The sequence below is a fragment of the Amphiura filiformis genome, chromosome 4, assembly GCF_039555335.1.
Source record: "Amphiura filiformis chromosome 4, Afil_fr2py, whole genome shotgun sequence".
Lineage (NCBI taxonomy): Eukaryota > Metazoa > Echinodermata > Ophiuroidea > Amphilepidida > Amphiuridae > Amphiura > Amphiura filiformis.
This window is the reverse complement of record NC_092631.1, coordinates 49138965-49165871: the sequence shown is the minus strand read 5'-3', so window position 1 is coordinate 49165871 and position 26907 is coordinate 49138965. Positions and strand designations below refer to the sequence as shown.

Below are 26907 nucleotides of genomic sequence, written 5' to 3'. Positions count from 1 at the left end.
TTAGATACAAAAAATTGCCATGTAAGCTTAAGGTGGTACTACACCCCTTGATAAAGTTGGGACTATTTTTGCATTTTTCTCAAAAATAATAACACACTGGTAACAAAAATTATGTATATTATAGGGGCAAGGAATCCAGTTACTACATTGGAATTTCAGTGACTCAAGACAAGCGGCACGTTATTTATGATAAGAAAAGAGGTACCGCTAGAATGTACCTCATTTCTTAACATATATAATGTACCACTTGTCTTGAATCACTGAAATTCCAGTGTAGTAACTGGATTCCTTGCCCCTATAATATACATAACTTTTGTTACCAGTGTGTTATTATTTTTAGTCATAATACTTCGCCTACTTTCTTTGACACACAAAATATAGATCACTTTTAACGGCAGCCTACTTTTTGGCGTAGTGGTAAAAACCTTACAATTCCTGCCGATTGAGAGCTGATCAAAGTATAGGCCTGGGATAAGGTTAGGGTTGGGATTAGGATTAGGGTTAGGGCTAAGGTTACAGTTAGGGTTGGGATTAGGGTTAGGATTAGGATTAGGGTTGGGATTAAGGTTAGGATTAGGGTTGGGGTTAGGGTAAGGATTAAGGTTATGGTTGATGTTAGGATTAGGATAAGGATAAGGATTAGGCTTAGGATTAGAGCTAGGGCTAGGATTACCTTACTCAAAATAATTACATGAAGGATCAACCCAACCTTTGATCTACTGATATTGTTGATGACATCGGTTGATTGAATTGCTTTGATCATGTTCAAATGTACTAACAAGAAATGTGTAGAAAATAATAGTGAGACTTTCTTCCTCTCACATAAAGATGGATGATTGCTCTATTTGCCTCATTCCACTGTAATTGCAGTCAGAGAAAGATTTCAAAACATCACATATTATAGTCAAGTTAATTGCCAAACCAGGCAGGGGTATTTGAATCATAAATGAAGGAGTAATTAGCTTTAATGTCTTCAAATATTCAACTGTTGAATATTTCAAATGTTTTGAACTACTGGCATCATAGGACTCGGGAGCACCTGTAGAATTACTTTACTGAGGAGATGTTCAGTGCACTTATTACCCTTTTAAAGTAAAATGCCTGAATTTTTGTACATGTCCAAATTGCTGGGAAATAATTGAAACAATGTCCATTATTCTGCAATTGTAGGGAAAGTGATTAATGGACACTATCCAGATGGTATGCCATGTCAACCATTAACATTTCAATTAGTCAAACAGCACTTTTTGAAAAGCAATTTTGATCAGAATTATTGTATAAAACATGAAACCATCTAATGATCTATTCATAAAATATAATTGCCCATATCCTCAATTACTTGATAGCAAATGTTCATGATCTGTTCATTTCATATTTTATAAACATTTCAACAATATTTAGAAAGAAAACAATAACATAATCATAAGCATTGTTGGTAGATAAACCAAAACATCAATTCATAAAAACTAAAAAACTCATATCCTCACAACAGCAATTATCAATAACAAATTGTCACCAAACCCACTTTCATACTTATAATACAACAAATTAAACCATAATTGAAAACAATAACGTAATCCAAAGTATTTTTTAATCGCATATTTTTCTAATTCAAGCTCACCTGAAGTAACCACGGATCATCCAAAAAATATTTTCCAGTATTGTTAAAAGACAATGTTGCTATAAGCTCAACTGTATGATACGATGTTACAAAGAGAAACACAAAATGCTACCAAGTTTCACATACATGACACCTACCCATCGTTGATGAAAGGTTATGCAATCTATCTACCAGGCTCCCGGATGGTATAAAGCTACTAATGCACCTAGACAATATGAATCCGATCTGAACTACTGGATCAAATTTATACGCCACTATTACAATCTCAGACATCCTCACCCATCATGACAAAGTTCTCTAACCCTCATATATTTGTACATTTCAAATGACCTTTTCATGAGTTGGGTACAATATCTCATACCCCACAACTTGAAGTCAGCTATTGAGCGAATGGTTGTTACATGGAGATTATGAATTGTGCCACTGGGTATGAGACTATATTTTGGCTTATAGTGTACCAGAATGGCAATGTAGTCAATCATGTGTAACAAATGACTGACCTGTACCTAAATCACGAAGTCATATCCTAGAAAACTAAAAGGTACAGCTATGTGTAATTTGCAGGTTTGTACCGCTTACAAAAGAAATTCCCTAAATTTTTTACAGAATCAATCAATCTAAGTAATAGGTCAAAGTTCATTTCTAGGAATATGCTTTCAATCACATAATAAGTTGATATCCAGTATGCTCTTTAAAAGTTTTAAAAATAAAAATCAGTTTTAAATGTAAAAATCAGTCTTAGGTTATTAAAATCAATATTATGTTATCAAAATCAGTTATTATGTCACTAAAATTACCTAATGCTGATTTAATTTCAGAACTTTGCCTGTCTGTCCCTTCATTTTGGGGTAGATGTCTCAATTTTACAGAAAATCATGATATGTTAATTAGGGTCAGGGGTTAGGGTTAGGTTTAAGGTTTGTTTCTGTATTAAATGTGACATTTACCCACAGTGGCGTACCGTGGCGCTCCTACCCCGGGGGGCTGAAGAAAATTCAATTTTGCCGCCCCTTCCTCAACAGCCCGAAAAGGTTGACCCAATTTTGTTTCGGTGGTTTGAAGAAGTGAAGAGCAAAAAAAACAACAACAAAAACACAAGGATCATAGGTGCTAGCACCCTAAAAGCAACAAATTTTGATGTATAGTACAATTTTTCCAAATTTTTTTATACTTTTTCACATTTTTCCGCCCTTTTTTTTTACCAATTGTCCACGCCGACCCTTCGTTTTGCCTCCCCTTCCTCTTCCGCCGCTCCTTCGTTTTGGCCGCCCCTGCTTTTACCCCGGAGGTCTCGTGCCCTCGAAGCCCTCCCCCCCAAAAAAATATGCACATGACCCATGTTTGCCATCATGTTCTCCTAAAAAAAAAAAAAAAAAAAAGCGCAGTGATTTATAGTGCGCTACGCGCCACAGGCACAGGCACGCCTAGACGCGTTGATCCACAAGCCTCAGCACACTTTACAGGTTGTCGCTGACCACTACGGCCCCACATCATTCCACAAACCATTAAACAACAATTCAGGGACTTTGCTGCTTCAAGAGCGCACACCCTAGACATTCCACAAATAACCATCGCAACCAGGATCAGCTCCCCGAGTTTCGTACGGGTTACAACGAGACAAATTAGCAGTGAGTTCCTTGTCCAAGGGAATTTCAAGCTAACTCAATTTTTCCATGTGAGTGTATAGGCACCGCCAGGGTTCGAACCCGCAACCTCTCGCACCATAGTCGAACGCCTTATCGACTGAGCAAACTTGACTGCTATATACTCCTAGCATCAATGAGGTAAGAACCAAAGAGTAACAACTCTGTCATGTTTGCATGTTGGTCATGGATGGAAACAAGTGTACCACTGGATTATTTCATCATGCACATGGTACACTTTGATTGCCCGTTTGTGTTTTGCAACTAATGCTTTGCAAGGGCCAATTGACCCTTTGCATGGATCCGCCATCTTGCTACCAAACTGAGGTTCTCCCTGCAAATGCATGCACAATTGTGCATTTTTGTTTCTCCTGATTTCCTAGCAACGCACCAGAATGCTCTTACAATGCTTACATGGTAATTTAAGCATGCGTTTGACAGGCATACGCACACACTCTGCGGGTAGAACCTCGTTTTGAGATGACTGTGCGATGCATGTAGACTTTGTAATACTCAAGTTTACAGACACAAATTATCATTCAATTTCAGGTTCTTACTAAAAATACTGGAGGTACAAACCAAGATGGTGTACTGAAGGTGGTTCTACACCCCTGACTAATTTTTTGCCTATTTTTGCGCAAAAACTATAATGCACTGGTGACAAGTAAGATATGCATATTATAGGGGCAAGGACTACAACTACTGCAGTGAAAATTAAGCAACTCAAGGCAAGTAGTTATTGATTTATTGATCAAATATTGGTTTTCCCTCATTTTTGACTGTAACTCCACAACTGTTGTCTGTGCTGACATAAAATTTCCAGTGCAGCAGTTGCAGTCCTTGTCCCTATAATATACATATCTTACTTGTCACCAATGCGCTATAATTTTTGAGAAAAATGAAAAAATAGGCACAGAATTGGCCAGGGATGTAGTACCACCTTAATATAGTTTCACACACCATCTCTTTGATTAGCATACAATGGACCTTTTCAAGTTCCTGGTTTTAGTTTAAGTTTTTACCCAATTGTCTGACTGATAATCTTCCTGGATAAAAGTCAGGTCGATCCTTCATGTAATTATTTCGTGTAAGCTAATCCTAACCCTAATCCTAACCCTAATCCTACCCTAACTAACCCTAACCTTAACCCTAACCCTAATTTCGTAAAATTACATGAAGGAATAACCAAAAGCCAGCTGTTCAAAGATGAAGTCAACAAAAGAAGTGCAATATTCGCAAGCAGGGAGAACAGCCAGGTACAACTACATTTTGTAAGTGATGCAGTTGTTCATATTCAAATAATACCTGGGCACCTTGGGAGGACAATGCTAGTGCATTAAAAGGTCAACTCAGATTAAATAAGAATAAAATAAAATTACAAAGAAAAATAAAAGCCTATTTCTCTGTGAATAATGTAGACTGCAGATATAAGAAACCCAGACATAAGGAACCAAACAAATGATGAATTGCCGCATATGGGCTTTTCATATTTAAATGAGAACACATCTCCCACTCACCTAGATTAAAATTTCATGTCCAACTATCAATTACGTAATTGATAGGCTAAGTCTATTCACAACATTTTGACTGTGGTACTGTCAGTTGTTTCTCAAACTTTCTACATGTAGTAATGTTAAAGGAATATTTTGTGATCCTAGCATTATCTTTTGTGAACTTTTTCAGTAGATATCCATGAAAAAAGCTTATTCCCAAAATTGCAGTTGATTCCGATTTTGCGTTTGCGAGTTATGCATGATTGTATGTGTATTTCACTGCTCCATAGGCCTCTGTGTTGTAATTTGAACTAATTTCCTTAATCTGGTGTACCAGAACATAATTCAAATTTGACGATATTTTTGCTAAACGATTTAATCTGCAAGAAATTTTGTGTACGTAAACATTACGTAGCCAGAGGTTTCCAGTGGTAAAAAAATCTCAACTTTTTAAGAAAAGTGGGGGATGAGGCTGTGGATCACAAAATGCCCCTTAAACTCTTAATCTCTTGATTTTTAGTTTCTGAACAAAAGAGTTCTAAACTAAACCTGAAAACTTTTAGGTACTTGCAATATTTAGTATTTTCAGCCTTTGACCATCGAGTGTACACTTTTTTTTTACTTTCAAAAATAATACAAGCACTTGAAAACTATTACCATGTTTAGCCGGTGGTTTAGCAAGGCTGCAAAGTGGCTGTGCTGTGTGGAAGATGTCACAGCCTACCACAACTGTCCTGCTATCGACCCAGTGAAAGTGCAGTCGCTTCACTTGGCCACCACATACTCATACACCCTTCAACTACAAGTCATATCTATCATGCAAATCTAAATGTACGGTACCTGTTCCAGATACATTGTGATGTGCCCTTAAAATGAGATTAAATTACTCAGGGCACATCACAACATATAAAAAGTGGTCACACTTCCAAAATGTTAGTCTGGTTGGTAAGAATAAATTAGTTACATGTAATTATAGTTGTTCATTGAAAACAGGATTACATACAAGTGTTTACAAATCTGCTGATTTCTAATTTTTACTTTTTACTCCTATGCAATCATATCCACCCTCTTCTAAAGAAAATCTTAATTAATACATTCAGACTAAAGACTGCACAAAAAGTAACGCAGCTGTTATAAATACGCCTATAGCATCAGAACTAATAATTGTGTTCACAATATTTCAACATATAAAGAAGGATGATTTATTTATGCGCATTTTGATACCCCATTTGTCCAATTTTGTTCAATATTAACAACACAGCAGTGCTTTTAAAGAGAAATACCTGAATTTAAAAGTTGCACCTATTTGTATTGATTTGAAGTCAATCGAATATAAATGGAGGGTTTTACGTGCCGGGTATTTTTCTTCAAAGGCACTACTGTGTTGTTAATATTGAACGACATTTGACAAATGTGGTATCAAAATGCGCGTAAATAATTCATCCTTCTTTTTATGTACAAATATTGTGGAAACAATAATTAATCCTGAATATACAGGCGTATTTAAAACTGCTGCGTTACTTATTGTGCAGACTTTAGAACTCTGGTACACTGGAAATGCTGTACAAAGACAAGACATCCCCATAGGCATCCATCAACATTTGTAAGCGTCCTCCTCACTTGGCAGCAGACAACTGCACTTTCACTGATCGTCATTGTTTGCCTATTAACCTACCTGACAAATTTAACCTATAATAGAGTCATCATTATCAATCATTCCTCAGATATTATGTACAAGTTATGGATCATCTTATAATATGTTTACAATGGTTTGACAGCTTCAAGGAAGTTGACTAAGTAATTCAGGCCTCTTTACTTCATTTCACCTCGAGCTAGGTAATAACGTCAGTGCCTTTACGTGGTTGCGCCTAATGTGTACTGACAAACGGCCATTGTGCGCAAACTTGTGTGCATACGCTCTGCAGAATTAGGTTAGCTTGCGAGATTCAACTGATATGGTCGCATGTCACAAATAGGTCACCCAAAAATGGAGGAGCCGTAACATGAAAATGCTTTCTTCACACTTTAAGTTTATTCTAAAAGTATAATACCTATTGTAGAAAGTTTGGTGTCATTTTGTAGATAATTATGTTCTTTGGCAAATACAAAAACTCCCAAGTCAATTGGACAACTACTTTGAGATTTATATCTCAATATGTAAGATGTGTCAATGGTGGGGCCGGGGCAGGTGAGCGGGGCCGGTTAAACCCCATAGGGTTGTACACAAAATTGTGAAAATATGGCAAACTTCAAACCTTTGTATCTTAAAAAGTACAACTAGCATGGACCACAAATTGCACATATATCATCCTGGATTGTAGATCAATTGTAACAAAAGATGTAACTAATTAATTGCCTAATTAATTGCTAATTAAGACAGGTTTCCCTATATGTTACTGTACAAACTGTGCACATAATGCTCCAACATTTCTTTATGGCCTATCTCTTGGCTTAGCCACCCTGCTTTTTCAAAAGTATATGGGTATATTTTAAAGGAAATTTGATGAGGAATTCAATTATGCTATTAGTTTTAATGCAAGGGATACCAAACTCTTTCTTCCTAATTTGTTTGAAGGGCCCCATGCAATGTCTTTTGAATCCATATTTATTTTTAGCTTTCAGAAAAAGAAAATATGGGGTTTACCATGACAAGAAACTAAAGATGCTAATTTTGTTGTTGTTCCACCCTGTATATTTCTTACCCACCCTGTATAACAATGTTATACTTTGTAGATTAGGCATCCTTGTAATATAAGCTTTCCAGAAATATATACTTATAATGGTCTAAAATGTATTCATTAAAAGTTGTGTTGAAGTGAATCAAAATTGGTGATATTTTTATCATTTAACATTATGTTACAAAAAAGATGACCAATTCATGACATGCGACCATAATGTGTGTGAAATATGCACCAACAAAATGCACAAAAAAGTTTGGAGTAGTGTAGGCCTATATACTAGCCTAGATAAACTCTAGATAGTTTTAACCAAATTAACACACCATTTCAATAATCATGTTATAATAAAATGTAAATCAATACTTATTTCTTACAAAATATTTGATACAATTTTGGAGTTCAAACATGTACTCATGGGGAAGAATAGTGCCCAATCATATTGAACCACCTGAAGACTTTAAAAAGCTCATCTGAATATAAATTTTACCCATGACTTGAACCATGTACCTTAAATTAAATTCATGCAATGTCACTTCTAACATACATACATGTAATCTACCTTAAAATTTTTTTTTATAATCTTGTCTGATCAGATACATAGTAATATATGATAATATAATTTCTGATCTTGTTATTGAATTTTGATTCCATCTGACTCATATCCATGTAGGTGTAAACATAGTAAAGTGTTTGCAATAATTCTCAATATTTTAATGCTCTCACCATATGTCTGACTGTGACATCTCCATTTCCCCTGCCTGCATGCCTGCCTGTCATTTACGGAATAATAGTCACGCTAGAAAACAACCAGCTTTTCTTAAATAGTATTACATAAAACTACATGTATAAATGAACAATTTAAATGAATGCAAGGGTATGAATTGATGAGAATAAAGTTGGCTCATCTATGACCGTTTTGTGTAGGGTGTGTGTGGGGGTGGGGGTGTGTTTGCAAACAAACATGGACACACACATGACATTTCATATTCAAATCGTGGACCTCTCTGTGACAAGGGACCGTCCTCGCCTCCTCGGTTCACAGTGGTCTGCAAATGACCACAATTTCATGTATTATGCATTTGCAAGACACACCCTCTATCGTATATGTGACACGATCTGGTCCATGGGGGCCAAAGGAGGCATTTTTGAAAATTGAGTTACTGTAATTATTACATTATACATACAATAGGCTATCATTTACTGAGAACACCAAAGGTCTTCCAAAGGTTCTAAAGTTATGAAGTTTTTTGATGTCTTTACTCCATATTTTTACCTTTATCTCAGTTTCAAATTTGCCGCCTTTGGCCTCCATGGACCAGATCCTGTCACATATTAGATATACCATCTGCAGTTGCTACATGTAGGTGAAATTTAATCTTGTACACATACACATGAAAAATGTCAGAAAACATCCTCGGTTTGTTGATTGAATGCCAATTCAGATGTTTGCGTTTGCAATTTTGCATAGTACTAACCTCTGTCCTCAGTTGGAGGTGAACACCATAGGAGTGTGCGGGGTAGGTGGATGTGTGTCTGTACTTTGCAGTAATCTTATGATGAAATTTTTATAAATGGTAAATTATTTTAAGTATACAATTAAAAAGAGGATAAAATGTTAACCCTGTTTTGTGCAAGTCTGCCTACTGTAAACTGATATTATACTGTGTGAAGTTTCAAGACAATATAGACAGCATGCATGCTATATCATCATCTTTTTTTTACCTTTCTATAGATCTACACAATGCTTTGGTGAATACGCATTATGGATACGTCAGCTTGCATTATTCTGTTCCTATGGCTGTGGTTAAACCCATCATTTACAGTACATGGTTACAATGGAACTTTGAGATGCCATCATTCAAATAGTTACATTTTGCTGAGAGAATGAAACAGAGGAATGATAAAGCAAGTATGTACTACTGAAGCATGAGAGGAGGATGGGGTACAAATTACCTTATTATTGGGTACACAGACTTTCATAAGTCCCCTCAAAACAAACAAAAACTACAAAAATACCGGTAAAATTACAGAATAGGATGCAACTTGCCAGTCCTCGTTTACGGGGATTAAGGTTAGGGTTTAAGGTTGGGGTAGGGCAGTCTTGTAATAAGACTAGTAGAGTTGCACCCTATTCGGCAATCGCTCCAAAATACAGAACAACTGTACAACAGAGAGAAAATCTAATATATAAAAGATGGCTAATTCCTGGGAACTTATTACTTCTTGCCAGAGAATTTAGATTTGTTTCCTACTTAGGGACTGAGAGGATATTACATTAGTAATCTAAAAAATATAAAAGATGGCTAATTCCTGAGAACTTATTACTTCTTGCCAGAGAATTTAGATTTGTTTCCTACTTAGGGACTGAGAGGATATTACATTAGTAATCTAAAAAATATAAAAGATGGCTAATTCCTGAGAACTTATTACTTCTTGCCAGAGAATTTAGATTTGTTTCCTACTTAGGGACTGAGAGGATATTACATTTGTGGTTCCAAAGACCTTTGCAAGAAAGTGAACTTAACCCTAACCGTACCGTGTACTACAAAATACTACTTGATATATGCACTGTTCGTGCGTGGTGTGATGACGCAATTGCCTTAAGTGATATAGGCACCGTTTCGCTGGCCAGCGAAGCCCAAGACCCGTGGCAAGGTGTCGCCGACCGTGTGCTTGGCATGCGAGGGGTCTCGGGTTCGAATCCCAGCCAGAGCAAACAACTTCTTTCTTTCTTGTCTCTCTTTATTCCTTCCTTCTTTCCCTTCCCGTCGCCAAAAAGCTGTTAGGCCGTTAGGGTTAGGATGTAAAAATAACACAAGTAATCAATTTCTATATAAGAATCTTAAAACCTATATCATTAAACACACTATCAATACAGTTTACTCTACATAAACATGATTTTTTTTCATATGAAAGTGGATATTCATACATAGTGGTTTGTAAAATGATTGAAGAGTTTGACTTCAACACTACGCTATTTTTTGCTCACTTAGAACGTTTTGCTCTATAGTAGCTCAACAAGGTTGTTCCATTTTTGATACTTTCTTATCAATCAACAGATTTAAAATGCCAAATACATGTATGGCATAGAGAGCTGCCAGGATATACATTGTACCATGCATGCAAGAGATTTGTGATTTATGAACGTCATAAAGTGCTTGTACTTCAATACCAATAAAAGCATACTGGTGCGCGGAATGGCTTTTTGAACATGTCCTTATCGACACATGGGAAATATGGAGAGCACTTAGGACTCAAACGAATACATAATGTGTGACACAATTCATCACAATAAATCGGATGTCGACAATATTAAATTTGGACTTTTCTGCTTCTTAATTAACACATATTTGTGAACACTCTATCTGCCTTTAACCAAAATTAAATCTGTATTTTTCAGGATATGAACAATATAAAATACAAGCTACAGTCTTGTCTAGAGGCTGTATCTCAGAACTATAATTGGCAACACATCCAACTCATTGTTTGATTGCATGAATTATAGTCTTCTCAAATATATTACAGTCTTGTTGTCTTTCAGTACATGACAACTTAAAGGTTAGGCTTTTTCAATAGCTTTGGAAATGTGCTACAAGTAGATATTATTTCATTATTCTTTTTTTAAAGGGTATAACAATTAAAGCTAAAATTACTTCCTCAATCAAACTATGATATACTAGACTGTTGTCTAGACCATGAGGCTTCATTATTATTAGCAATATACACCATGTTTTATGTCTCTCATTGCAGGAAAGTAATGTATCATATTTTTTTTTTTAAATCTTACGCATGGTGTATAAAGAGCCACATTACTATCAGCAGTAGATAACAAGATGTATTGTTATCTGAGATCATCATCAGTAGATAGCAAGTTACACTACAGTTACATTGCTATCAGCAGTAGATTCAAGTTGCATTGCTATCAGCAGTAGATAGCAAGTTGCATTGCTATCAGCAGTAGATAGCAGTTGTATTGCTATCAGCAGTAGAGCGCAGTTGTATTGCTATCAGCAGTAGATAGCAAGTTGTAGTGCTTTTGATTTGATTTGTTGTATTGCTATCAGCAGCAGATAGCACGTTGCATTACTATCTGTAGTAGATAGCAGTTACATTGCTATCAGCAGTAGATAGTAAGTTGCATTGGTATCAGCAGTAGATAGCAAGTTGTATTGCTATCAGCAGTAGATATCAAGTTGTATTGCTATCAGCAGTAATCAGCAGTATATAGCAGTTGTATTGGTATCAGCAGTAGATAGTAAGTTGCATTGGTATCAGCAGTAGATCTAGCAAGTTGCATTGCTATCAGCAGTAGATAGCAAGTTGTATTGCTATCAGCAGTAGATAGCAGTTGCATTGCTATCAGCAGTAGATAGCAGTTGCATTGCTATCAGCAGTAGATAGCAGTTGTATTGCTATCAGCAATAGATAGCAAGTTGCATTGCTAACAGCAGTAGATAGCAAGTTGCATTGATATCAGCAGTAGATAGTAAGTTGCATTGGTATCAGCAGTAGATAGCAAGTTGTATTGCTATCAGCAGTAGATAGCTATCAGCAGTAGATAGCAAGTTGTATTGCTATCAGCAGTAGATAGCAAGTTGTATTGCTATCAGCAGTAGATAGCAAGTTGTATTGCTATCAGCAGTAGATAGCAAGTTGTATTGCTACCTGCAGTAGATAGCATGTTGTATTGCTATCAGCAGTAGATAGCAAGTTGTATTAGGAGTAGATAACAAGTTGTATTGCTTTCAGCAGTAGATAGCAAGTTGTATTGCTATCAGCAGTAGATAGCAAGGTGTATTGCTATCAGCAGTAGATAGCAAGTTACATTGCTATCAGCAGTAGATAGCAAATTGTATTGCTATCAGCAGTAGATAGCAAGTTGTATTTCTATCAGCAGTAGGCAGCATGTTGTATTGCTATCAGTAGTAGGTAGCAAGTTGTATTGCTATCAGCAGTAGATAGCAAGTTGTATTTCTATCAGCAGTAGGCAGCATGTTGTATTGCTATCAATAGTAGGTATCAAGTTGTATTGCTATCAGCAGTAGATAGCAAGTTGCATTGCTATCAGCAGTAGATAGCAAGATGTATTGCTATCAGCAGTAGATAGCAAGTTGTATTGCTATCAGCAGTAGATAGCAAGTTGTATTGCTATCAGCAGTAGATAGCAAGTTGTATTGCTATCAGCAGTAGATAGCAAGTTGTATTGCTATCAGCAGTAGATAGCAAGTTGTATTGCTATCAGCAGTAGATAGCAAGTTGTATTGCTATCAGCAGTAGATAGCAAGTTGTATTGCTATCAGCAGTAGATAGCAAGTTGTATTGCTATCAGCAGTAGATAGCAAGTTGTATTGCTATCAGCAGTAGATAGCAAGTTGTATTGCTATCAGCAGTAGATAGCAAGTTGTATTGCTATCAGCAGTAGATAGCAAGTTGTATTGCTATCAGCAGTAGATAGCAAGTTGTATTGCTATCAGCAGTAGATAGCAAGTTGTATTGCTATCAGCAGTAGATAGCAAGTTGTATTGCTATCAGCAGTAGATAGCAAGTTGTATTGCTATCAGCAGTAGATAGCAAGTTGTATTGCTATCAGCAGTAGATAGCAAGTTGTATTGCTATCAGCAGTAGATAGGAAGTTGTATTGCTATCAGCAGTAGATAGCAAGTTGTATTGCTATCAACAGTAGATAGCAAGTTGTATTGCTATCAGCAGTAGATAGCAAGTTGTATTGCTATCAGCAGTAGATAGCAAGTTGTATTGCTATCAGCAGTAGATAGCAAGTTGTATTGCTATCAGCAGTAGATAACAAGTTGTGTTGTCTTGGAGCTTGGGAAGATTTTAAAATCTAATTTAAAGTGTTAAGCACACAATTCTTCCAACAAATGCTTTTAAAACATATTTTGCTGACTACAATGGGGGAATTACATTATCAATTTCTCAGAGATAAATGCGAACTCCAAAACAAATGCATGTGGCAACTCTGAGACATCTTGTTTTTCTACCTCATAAAGGATAGCTTAAAATGTCATGTGAAACAAATGAATGTTGGTCTTACCACAAGGATGGTTGGCAAAGTTGAAAATCCAATGCCTGCATGACTAATGATGAAAATCAGTCCACAACATGAAAACTACTTGTTAACCATATTCCTTATCATCAAATCCCTGGTGAGAAATTTGGAATGTCTTGATCCACTAAGTTCAAGCAACATCAAAATCAAGTACTACTTAGCATGCATGCACACCCTTAGGCATGCAAATATTGCACCTCATAAATAAATCACATTTTAATGCTCTGCGTGCTAGCCATGCGCTTCAATGGAAAAAGTTCAAGTTTTGAAATATTTTCTCAAAATATCAAGAGCTATCTTAAGAACTACTGAATCAATACTAGGCTTGTTTGTACTCATTTCATTGCATTTTGCATGCTGATTCCAAATATGGTCATGAAAATTTACATTTCTGAAATTTTTGAATTTTGAATTTTTTTTTTTAACTTGTCGTCTGCAGTCGACACCCGCTTGAAGAGAGTTAACATACACTGTTGACTTCTGATGTAATCTTGACTACCATGGTGCAGTAGCAAAATCGTCGAATAAAATGAACCATCACATTTGCAAGTGAAATTTTCAGTAATAATTTAAAGATAAATTACAAGTAGGATCAAAGCAAGCAACTGAGTAAAAAATCTAGGATTTAAGCTTGTGTGCAACTTCCTGAACGACTTATGTTGGCATTAAGAGTGCAGGAATATCTAATGTTGAAACACAGTTGTGAAACAAACTCATGATTGCCCATTTTTATTTACATACATTCATAAGATATTATTGAATGCTTCGCCAATTCTCCGCATTTATGATGCAAAGTGAGGCGTTATGATCTTTTTTGCTTAACTTTTCTGAAAATAAAAGGTGAATAACTGCTAAATTATATCTTCAGTAATTTTTTTTTTAAATGCTACAAATTACTGTATTATTTTGGCACAGGGAATAAGAATCATCCAAATCTAAACCCCCTTATGAAATACTTAATTGCCTCTGTAACTAATTACCCTTGTACACCACAATGTCTCCAGTGGGTTGATTCTCATGATACCACCAAGTATACGCACTGTGAGACACAGTGAGCCAATTGACACCATCTCTTATGGCAAAGTTCAATAACCTTCACAGCGTTTACAGCTGACCTCATGTTGTAGACTATGAGTTTTTGTACCCGAGAAGTTCACAAGTCATTTTAAATGCTACAAATTACTGTATTATTTTGGCACAGGGAATAAGGCTCATCCAAATCTTATAACTAAACCCCCTTATGAAACACTTAATTGCCTCTGTAACTAATTACCCTTGTACACCACAATGTCTCCCATGGGTTAATTCTCATGATGCCACCAAGTATATGCACTGTGAGACACAGTGAGCAAAATTGACATCATCTCTTATGGCAAAGTTCAATAACCTTCACAGCATTTACAGCTGACCTCATGTTGTAGACTATGAGTTTTTGTACCCGAGAAGTTCACAAGTCATTTTAAATGCTACAAATTACTGTATTATTTTGGCACAGGGAATAAGATTCTCATGATACCACTAAGTACATGCACTGTGAGACACAGTGAGCCAAATTGACATCATCTCTTATGGCAAAGTTCAATAACCTTCACAGCATTTACAGCTGACCTCATGTTGTAGACTATGAGTTTTTTGTACCCGAGAAGTTCACATGTCATTCTACGACATTACAAACATATTGGTATCAAAGAACTTAGTCTTAGTAGATGAGCATGTTTAACTCTCTCTCTACGTTGATGTCAACTGCAGACGACAAGTTTTAATTTTGATGACATTTTTTTAGAATTGTACATTTTCATTACCATATTTGGACTCAGCATTGAAAATTAATTAAAATAAGTACAAACAAGCCTAGTATTGGTCCAGTGGTTCTTAAGCTAGCTTTTGAGATTTTGAGAAAATATCTCCAAACTTTTTATGTTAATGCCTATGGCTAGCAAGCAGAGCATTGAGATACAGAAGAGAAATACGCAAATACCTCATCAAAATTACACAGAAATCCAGCGGGGTTTTATTCTGGGAATTACATGTCAGATCCATTACAAGCAAACATGTAGGATAGTTTTCTCCAGCTAATTATTGACGTATCTTCAATTCTTTATATTGACATGTGATTAAAAGATTTAAACAATAATCATTATAATATGATTATTTTGAAACATTATGTTTGCAAATTCATTGTGAATATGTCATTAATACAATATATTTAGGAGAATAGTCATGCGAGAATAATTTGTTACGAGGATAATTTGTAAGTGCAATAACGCATTTTTCATTGAAATTATTTTATTTGCCAGTTCCAGTAGGGCCTATATAGCCAGTATTACTATAAAAATAACTGAATGAATGTAAACCCAATAGAAGTAAATTAATTTCTCTCATTTTTAAGGAAGTTGAATACAAGTTTTAAAGATTATTATTGTGGCTTGAATTAACATTGACACAGTTAGTGTTTGTTAATTAGGAAAAAAAGTGAAAATTGTATCACACTTTTTAAGATAACATAAGACCAATGGAGGTTATTAAGTTAATTAAATTAACACTTTGTAGGCATATTTGTAATGTTAAGGGGGTACTCACAGATCCTGGAAAGACCTTCCAGGATCTGTGGGGCACTACACCCCTGCCCAATTTTGTGCTTATTTTTGCATTTTTCTCAAAAATTATAGCACATTGGTGACAAGTAAGATATGTATATTATAGGGGCAAGGACTACAACTACTGTACTGGAAATTTTATTTCAGCACAGACAACAGTTGTGGAGTTACAGTCAAAAATGAGGGAAAACCAATATTTGATCAATAAAACAATAACTACTTGCCTTGAGTTGCTGAATATTCAGTGCAGTAGTTGTAGTCATTGCCCCTATAATATGCATATCTTACTTGTCACTAATGCGCTATAATTTTTGAGAAAAATGCAAAAATTATGCACAAAATTGGCCAGGGGTGTAGTTTACCCCCTAAAACTTCAAGAAAATGTATCTTTTTTAACTACAGGCTCAGAAATTTGGTGAGAATCCAAGAAACCATTCTCGCAGTGATTCTTCTGAATCAATTTGTGTGAATCTAAATGGATTCTTGTAGATTTTTTGAGCATGCACACATTACAAAGTAAGTAAATCGGGGGGGAATGCTGAATGTCAGAACCCAAATGAATTTTCATACGGTGAAACAAAATTTGACCCGTCTTTGTGTGGCAAATCTTTCTTCAAGGTTATTTCATGACCATGAAACCCAATGCAGTACTTAAGGGGGTACTACACCCCTGGCCAATTTTGTGCCTATTTTTGTATTTTTCTCAAAAATTATAGCGCATTGGTGACAAGTAAAATATGTATATTATAGGGCAAGGACTACAACTACTGCACTGAAAATTCAGCAACTCAAGGCAAGTAGTTATTGATTTATTGATCAAATATTGGTTTTCCCTCATTTTGACTGTAACTTCACAACTGTTGTCTGTATTGAAATAAAAAAGTACCCCCTTAAATATGTAATCGAATACAATATTATAATTCACATAAACCGGTCCTTGAAATGCTGCACACATGTAACATCCATGAGAAATGAAGCAGAAAATATTGTTAGTAAGAGCTCAAAAGTAGCAAAGGCACATTAATTGGCAGGCAATCTTTCACACCAGTGAGGCATGAAAGTAATATTAAGCCATAAAATAAATTGTTTGCTTGTCCATAGATCACTTTCAAAAAATTGGTCGGTCGTTTGGTCGTTCGGGAAAAGTTTTTTCTTTTTTTTCTTATCTTACTTTTTAAGAGTAGTATAATGTGAAATACTTGTTTGGCACTGACTGACAATTTCAACCAAAGACAAATTCAAGCAGCGGCGTAGCTGGGATTTTTTCCAGGGGAGGGGTCAAGCCTGTATGGGGCGGGGGCCCAAATCCACCAAATTTCCCTGCACTTGGGGGGGGGCAGGGCCCAAAAGACAATTTTTCCAGGCTTATTGATAATAATCGTATGGTATTGCATATCGTATGGATTCCCCATCTCTGCCCCTCCTCTCCCTCTCTCTCCTCTCTTTTTTTCTTCTTTTCCCCTCCTTTTTCCTCTTTTTCCTTGCACTAGGGGGGCCCAAATAGACAATTTTGCCAGTGGGAAATTGCCCGGCCCCCCCTCCCCCTAAGATGTATGTAATGAAACTTTGACATTGACCTCATCAATATTGTTTGGTGAGCGAAAAACAGCAGTGTTGCCAGCATAAAGCGTGATTTTGGTATCACTGGACACATTTAAAGGCAGATCATTGATGTATATACATCGTGAATAGAAGTGGACCCAAAATTGTCCCTTGAGGAACACCAAAGCTGACACATTTGAATGCAGAAATTGTATTACCAATCTTAGTTGCCTGCTGAACCAATCAGCTCCAGACCCATAATTACAAAAGATTTAAGCTTTTCAAGAATAATGGCATGATTGACAGTGTTGAATGCCCTTTTTAGGTCATAAAGACCCCTCCAACAAAATGACTAGCATCAATGCTCTAGAGGATGTTGATCCTCTAGAACATTGCTGAAACATTGATCAAAGTGGTGGTGGTGCGGTCAGTGTGTAATGTTTGTAATGTAATGAATCTGGATTGGTGTGAAGAGAGCAAATTATGTTCACTGAAAAAGGCATACAACTGATTATGAATTAGGCGCTCAAAAGTTTTCACGACAAAGTAACGGAACAGTCTAGTTAACTGGAGCTGATTTGAAGGAATGAGAACTTGTAAAAGATATGACTAGCTGACCTGCCTGATCTGGCCAAAGGATAACAGAAGCGCAATGATTTATAGTGCGCTACGCACAGGCACAATGCCAAGACGTTGATCCACAAGCCTCAGCACACTTTACAGGTTGTCGCTGACCACTACAGCCCCACATCATTCCATAAACCATTTAACAACAAATCAGGGACTTTGCTGCTACAAGAGCGCACACCCTAGACATTCCACAAATTACCATCGCAATCAGGATCAGCTCCCCGAGTTTCGTATGGGTTACAACGAGACAATTAGCAGTAAGTTCCTTGTCCAGGGGAATTTCAAGCTAACTCAATTTTTCCACGAGATCGTACTAGGCATACTCAATAGAGTATGACATGAATACAAATTATCAATTTTCATATTAAAAATACAAAACATCTTGAAATTTTTTTTTTTTTTTTTTTTTTAGGTCAACCATGAATGATCCTAGCATTTAGGTCTAGGTCCAGAGACACTACAATAACAAAAAAAACCCTTTTTTTAATTTTGGGTACCGGGAAGGAATTTCCTGCCCGGTAATAGGATTCTCAAGCGGACTCGAATTCCCGGGACTCACTCACACCCTTACTTAGACCATAACTACATACAATTCCACACCCACACACAATTCCCATGCAAGCAATGAGGCAACTTTTAAGTCGCCTCATACAGGCCCGTACGCAGGGGGGGGGTGCGGGGGGTGCGACCGCACCTCCCCAAATTTGCAAAAGTATACAAAAAGTCCCACAATTGCAGAATTTATGCAGCGTGGCGAGGAAAAAATCAGGTTTTTACGCTTTTTGGTCAAAAAAGTCCAAATTTGGAGAAGAAAGTCCACTTTTCACAAAATCGCACCCCTCCTGGGAAAAAAGTCCACTTTTTCAAAATCAGCACCCCCCCAAAAAAAATCCTGCGTACGGGCCTGGCCTCATAGCATGCATTAAGGGGGTACTACACTCCTGTGGTAAATTTGTGACTATTTTTGCATTTTCTCAAAAAATAACAAGAACACCAAGGGTGCTGTAGCTCAATTGTTATTTGAAATTTGATGTAAATATAATGTTCAGATATATGTATAACCGTTGAATATATCAAGGGGTATATAGGGGTACTACACCCCTCGATAAATTTTTGCATTTTTCTCAAAAAAAATTTCTCAAAAAATAATAACACAGTGGTAACAAAAGTTATGTATATTATAGGGGCAAGAAATGCAATTACTATAATGAAATTTCAGTGACCCAAGACAAGCGATACGTTATTTATGATAAGAAAAGAGGTACCGCTAGGATTTACCTCATTTCCGATCATATATATTGAACCGATTGTCTTGAATCACTGAAATTTCAATGTAGTAATTGGATTCCTTGCCCCAATAATATACATAACTTTTGTTACCAGTGTGTTATTATTTTTTGAGAAAAATGCAAAAATAGTCACAAATTTACCACAGGTGTGTAGTACCCCCTTAATATACTGGTATTTAATTGTGTTTATAACATTTATTTATTTATTTATGTCAAGAATATTGCTAGTTGGTTTTATAAAAACGAGTTAACTCTCAACATTAACAATAAAACTAAATAATATAGTATTTGGTGCATCTCACATTCTTACCAAGTTCAACAATATGACATGCTTGATATGATCATACAAATGAATTCAAGTATCTTGGTGTTTTATTAGATCCACTTCTCATGGTGGGGATGTGAAACAAAATTTTAATTTTACATGGCATAATGTACACATGTATATAAAGGTCATTTATGTGCAACAGGGCCCTCCACCTTTGTTCCATAACCATTAAAGACTTAATGTACGATTTCCGTCAAATTTTAATTTTGTTATTCTTTATTCAAAATGTTGAAATAATATTAGTAATAACTGCCGGGAAGGGTTGCTGTCCGTTTTAAGTTGAAACAATGAGGTAAAGTGAAAGAAACCCCACTAGTTATTTTGACCATTTAACATGCAGTCCTATGGGAGGACATATTATCATAATTTTTTAAATTATGATAATATGTCGAACTTTGCTCTGTTGACCTACAAAGACAACAAATTTGGCCGATTCCATTTAGGTGCAAGTTGGGACATACATGTAAACATTACAAATATGCAAAAAAAAATCAGGTTTGAAAAAAATTAACCAATTTCATATTATAAGATCGTATATTAAGGCTTTAAGGTATAGGAATTTTTTTTTTGCTATAGCCCCCGAATGAAATGTATTTAATTATGTTAAAAACACCCATAAAAATTGAATAGCACTTAGTTCAATTGTAAAATTCTCACAAAATGCTTTTGAGTGATTATCATTACAAAAATAATTAAATACTTTTAATTCAGGGGCTATGTGGAAATTTTTTATTGTATTTCTTGTGCAATGACATATAGGTCCTTTCACAATAAATTGTCCATCTGAAACAAAGGTGGCCTTAGGAACAACAGCATAGCCAGCATTTTAGTGTGCGGGAGTAAAGCCAAACTCTGTCCCCATTTGTCAATTTTTGACCTTTTTCAGTCATTTTAATGACATACTCCGATCCCCATCCCCATTTTCATCACTGGAAATTTCTGTGTTGGGGATGCAACTTTCCCCCTAGCTTCCAATGCCACTGCTCAGGAGGGAGGCAAGGTGCTGACTGCTGAGGTTATTCTGCATAAAAATTGTTTTTAATAAATAAATGAATGGGCACCAAATATCTTCAGGTATAAACTGACAGGAATATTAGCAGCAATAAATATTTGTCTTTAGGCATGTCCACACAGAGGAATTTATGCTTGAGCATAGCTGCTCTCGGACAAAAACTTGGGGGGAAATCTACCATGTGAACGCTCTCAAAGATTCCAATTACTAAAGTTTACCCCATATTTATCTGTGTCTGTTAATTAGTTAAATAAATGTAGGCCTCAAGACATCCAAATAGCACCTGCATTGCTGAAAAGCCACCCAATTTTTTTCTTAACCATCTGTTTCTGTGGGACAGTAAACAGTCTCAGGGAAAATCTTCAAAAGTTACCCATTTAGGCTACCAAACAATGAGCTTGGCAACCCTGATTACTTTGTCCTTGTCAAACACTTGAACAAACACTCTACTGTTGACATTAGGTTTTAGTGGTTTATGATCCTGTGTCATATACTGGGGTACTCAAAAAGGTGGCTTTGTTACATTTTGATGTGCAGCTTGGATGTCAAAACACTGTCTCTTGAGTATTCCTTCACTTAGAAGATTCAATTAGGTCTTAAATTGAGGCTAATTTATTCTATAATACTCATGTTTTTAGGCTATCTTTTAGAATACCCTACCATTTTTTACATTCACAGTGTATGTGTATGGGTCGTTCATAAAAGACCCCATTGAAAATCTACAGTGGTAGGGTATTCTAAAAGAAATCCTGTTTTTAACCCGTTTTAAAATAATGTTTAATTATTTTCTTATGACGTTTGGCATGAAATGTGCCAAGGGTGGCTGAGGATTAGGGGAGGAGGATTAGGGGAGGGATTCAGATCGTAAATATGATCTAAAACCCCATTAAAAATTTGAATTTAGTAAAAAAATGTCTAAATGAACTCCCAGACATCTAAACCAAGTAAATAAATACAGAAGGTCATTTAAAAGACTAATACTTGCTCAGAATGATTGTAAATGTGCAAAAAAAGAGGTGGGGTTAAATCCCACCTACTTTGTGATTGTTTTTGCCCGCACTCTCTCATTTTTGAACCGATTTCCATAAAAAAGGTGTCAAAATGCTCAGGAAGATGAACCACTTCAAATGAGACATGTAGGTAAAATGTTTGAACCATTTCATTGTTTTACTATGTAACACAAAGGTACCCCAGGTTGTGACACAAGACCATATGCATATTTAAGAGCTTTAGAATTTTACAATCTCACATAAAAAATAATTACTATGTAAAACTATCCTCACAAATATCTGAGAGGTCTCTGCAAAAATACACATGCTCCAAATCTAAACCTCCATAAAACACAGTAACATCATTGGCAAAGCTAAAATGTAAACATGTAACAGATGACTTATATTGCTTAAAACACCAAGGTTAAACCTGGTGTAGCATGTAAGAAATCTAGGAATGAGATTATTCTTGTGAAACTGCACAATTTTTCGTGACAAATTGCTCGAAAAAGCACACTTCCTGTCCATTTTTTCCCAGCAAAATAAGTAACTTTCATGAACAAACTTGCAAAGATCGCCACCTCAAATTACCAGCTCCATTACTCAAACGATGTAGCAAGAGAAAGAAAAAAACATAGAAAAAATTCGGATCATGCCTATAGATCAATTTGCTTTGCAAATTGAGCTAATAACACACTGGTAACAAAAGTTATGTATTTTATTGGGGCAAGAAATCCAATTACTACACTGAAATTTCAGTGACTCAAGACAAGCGATTCAGTACATATGATAGGAAATGAGGTACATCTTAGCGGACCTTATTTTTTTATCATAAATAACGAACCCCTTGTCTCAGGTCACTGAAATTCCAGTGTAGTAATTGGATTCCTTGCCCCATATACATGTACATAACTTTTGTTTAAAGGAGTATTTTGTGATCCTAGCATCCTCTTTTTATGACATTTTTCAGTACATATGCACGAAAAAAGCATATTCCCAAAATTTCAGTTGATTCCGATATTATGCTTATGCGAGTTATGCATGATTATGTGTATTACACTGCTCCATAGACAATACGTTGTAATTTCGTTCTGGTGCACCAGAACGAAATTCAAATTTCACGATATCTTTGCTAAACGAATTAATCTGCAAGAAATATTTTGTACATAAACATTATGTAGCCAGAGGTTTCCAGTGATATAAAAATCTCAACTTTTTTGAGAAAAGTAGGGGATGAGGCTGTGGATCACGAAATGCCCTTTTAATACCACTGTGTTATTAGTTTTTCAAAAAAATGCAAAAATATACACAAATTTGTTGAGGGGTGTAGTACCCCCTTAAAATCACTAAATTATTAATTGTACAGTCGGCTTTGTATGAGTACAAATAAAGAGAATGCGCTGGAACTACATTGATTCATTTTCTTTGTTTTTGTTTATTACATTTTTTTATAGAAATTAATGGTTCTATGAGATTGGGAAATCAGATACCAACCATGGATGAAAGAGATAACAGACAGACAAACTCCAATCAGTCGAAGTATCAGCATCAATGAGGGCTGATTGTTCCATGAAATGTGACAGGCGAAACTGCTACACACATAGCCACGTATTTTGATGGTCAAATGTGAAGACTCTCAAAGCTCTGTCGCATATTCGAAGGCATGCAATTTTGCATGTTACATTATTATTATTGTTATTCTTACATTATTGTTGTCACAAAATTGTAAGACTTGGCATTCAAAATCTTGAGTATTGTGAAAGACTAAAGAGTCAGCTCATAATTTTAATGTCATAAGTTATTTTTGCTAATTGGATGAAAAAGATTGGAAATTGTGTTTTCCAAAAATTTGAATGCATAACTTGAAATTATTTGGGCTTGGTTTGATTGTCACAGAATATGAAAAATGTTGAAAAACACCCTAAAATTGCATGTTTTTGGCCCTTATTTCCGAAAATTGAAAATAGTTAATCCAAAAAAATGTATGCTCTATTTTTCTGGAATGGGGGATAAGTAAGATGCAGAATAGGCCTACACAAAACCTTGTAGCAGGCGATAAATTTTTGAGTCACCGCCTGTTATGACCCGCCCCCCTATTTTTAGTGTACATACATCAATGACAATGACATGTATAAGTGGTACCAACCTTACTGTGCTTGTTAATTTAAAACTCGGACACGTCTCGGTTGGTTATTCGAGTCAGGAATAAAAATATCCGATCTTTGCGATCAAAAACACAAAATTACAACTTTAAACATACTATTGGCAAAAGACATTATTACCAAACAATATAGAATAGAAAATTTGACATCATTTTCTCAAAATATTGAAGAAATTTGCTCACTAGACATCGAAAAAGTACGCAATCCAATTCCCATTCAAACGCATGGGAAACTGAAAGTGCAATACACTTTACACAGTCACAGGCTACTGTAGGATCATGCATCATGATGTAGCCTAGCTCGAGATACTCTAGCTAAAATACAGGTTTACATTTACTATCTTACATTATCTTGCTGTATTTCAGCTAGAGCTCCAAACGACAAGCTTCCGGGTTTTTTTGGAGAACAATACTGTTACGTAAGATGAAGAAGAAACCCGCCTCGGAGCCCGCCCTACTCATTATTTCATTTTAATACACACCTATGACGTCGCGCTATTGTTTTACCGCTCCATTATTTTCCACGAATGGAGCGATGATTACAATAACACGCCATTCGTAATGCCTTTCTCTTTTTTTTTTTTTTTTATACTTCTCAGGGAAAGAGTACTGTTCATTTACGTATGTAGTGTTAATAACAATTGCACTTTCGAAAAGCATGTATTTGCGTAAAGTGCAGTATTGTTATCATCACTTCATTCATGCAAAACAATGATACGAAAAACAACAAAACTATGATTTTCATTAATACAATAAATTAAGGAAGCGGATAGCAACATTTGCACATTATTGTTATGGGACATGAGAGCACATCAGACATATCGAATTACATGCTGAATACGAGGATTGTCCTTCTGATATTAAAAAAAAAAAATTTTGATTTTGTGAAATTAGTGATATAATACAAATTTTATGGCAAATTATTAAAATGTCATATTTTTAATTTAACAGTCCTCAAGTAAACTTTATAAATCTAATAAATGATATGTAATGAAACTGTAGGCCTATGTAGGCCTAGCTGGGATGAAAACCCGAATTGCAAATTTTGACCTTTCATATTGAACATAAACATTTTTTCCAAAAAGACCTACATTTTTAGTGTTTTGAGGAAAAAATCTGTAATAATGAAGGTCAAAATTTTCATATGATGGACAGCTGTTCATCCCAACTTCATAATCTTTAGGTGCATATCGTTAGATTTATACAATTTACTTTTTTACAATTTACAATTTTTAATAATTTGCCATAAAACGTGTAATGTATATATCGCTAATTTAATAAAAATCAGAATTATTTGATATCAGAAGGACATTCCTCGTGTTCAAAATCCAATTCGATGTGTCTGATTTGCTCTCAGGTCCCTCAAATATATCGTTATGAATACGGCAGACGGCCGAATCCGGATTCGGCTTTTGGTAAATTTATTTTACGAATGCATTACATTTGAATTAGAGAACAAGGGATCAATGATGTACATGATTGAGGGCAGCATATCAATTTGTTAACGGAGACCAGATGATAACAGCATAATAAGTAATTAAAAGAGGGCGGCATACACGGTTAGTTGACGGTGCATCACAGTACGGTCACCGACAGCAACCGCTAAAAAATCGATATATTGCCCTCTATAGATATAGCATTGATCCCTTGTTCTCTAATTCAAATGTAATGCATGTGTAAAATGAATTTACCAAAAGCCGAATCCGGATTCGGCCGTCTGCCGTATTCATAACGATATTATATAGGCCTACACGTGAAAACGTCGCTATCCAAGCCCTTAAACATAAATTTACAATGCAATCTGTGAAAAGTAAGGCAAGATCAAAACGGGCAGGTTAAAAGTTGTATATACTTATTATGCAAGATGTGTTTTTACCCTCACTTTGGTGGAAAATGCTTATTTAGGCTTAACTTAGTAAGCCCGTAACTTTAAATTATTTGGACCTTTCTTTCTACGCTTAGTGTTTTTTATATCATTTTTTTTGTTCTTTATATTTTTATACGTTTTCAGTGGCTTGGGACCAACGTTTAATTTGTTACATTTTGGGCAACATTGCTACATAATACACATTATGTATCATGTATTTAGGCCTATGTATCTGTTTATTTTTAAATCGTTTGCTTTGGGCATGTTTTATAATGATAAAAGCCACAGTAGGTCTATTTTCGGTATAATTTTTATTTCACTTTAGTACATCTGATGTTTCATCTGATAGTATTTTGGCATGTTTGAATATTTACTTACATCGATCAGTAGGCCTATCCGATAATTAAATATTATAATGTTAGGGACGCTCCAGTTGATTTCGGAGGGGACTGGAAGTTGAGCTTTTATTTAGCGTGAGGAAGCGGCGAAGTTTGTTTGTTGTTTTTTTTGCCGCCGAAGTTCAGGGACATAATAGGCCTAGGTAAAATGGGTTGCAATAAGGCCAACCAAATAAAACAAAGTTTACACGTTTAAAATTTTCGTACCTTACTTCGGCTTAAAGTAGAATCATACCTGATTTAGGTCCTTGCTGCGAATCAACGATATATATCCTCGGAATGATTCCATCACAAATTATAATTACTAGTATCCAAGATAAATAAATAGTGTCCATAATTGCAAGGTTGTCCAAAATCGAACACTCGATTCATAGAGAAGAATATCATTGCTCATGATAGCGGCAGGTCTACCTTTCTTGAGGTACAAAACTGCAATGATCTGCATTTAACTATTTCATATTAACCTATGACCAGTTTGCCAATTTTCTTTATTATGCAAAATACAGACCTAAACGCAACTACTTCAATCATGTCAATAGTTAACACATTAGAAGTGGGCATAAAGAACTATTGATTGTACTTCTAATCACTT

The 26907-nt window shown here is 35.6% G+C and overlaps 1 protein-coding gene across 1 annotated transcript in view; it reads right to left on the bottom strand.

The window, feature by feature from the left end:
• LOC140151005 (kelch-like protein 18) overlaps positions 1–26907 on the bottom strand; it is a 76232-nt gene that overhangs the window by 48222 nt on the left and 1103 nt on the right.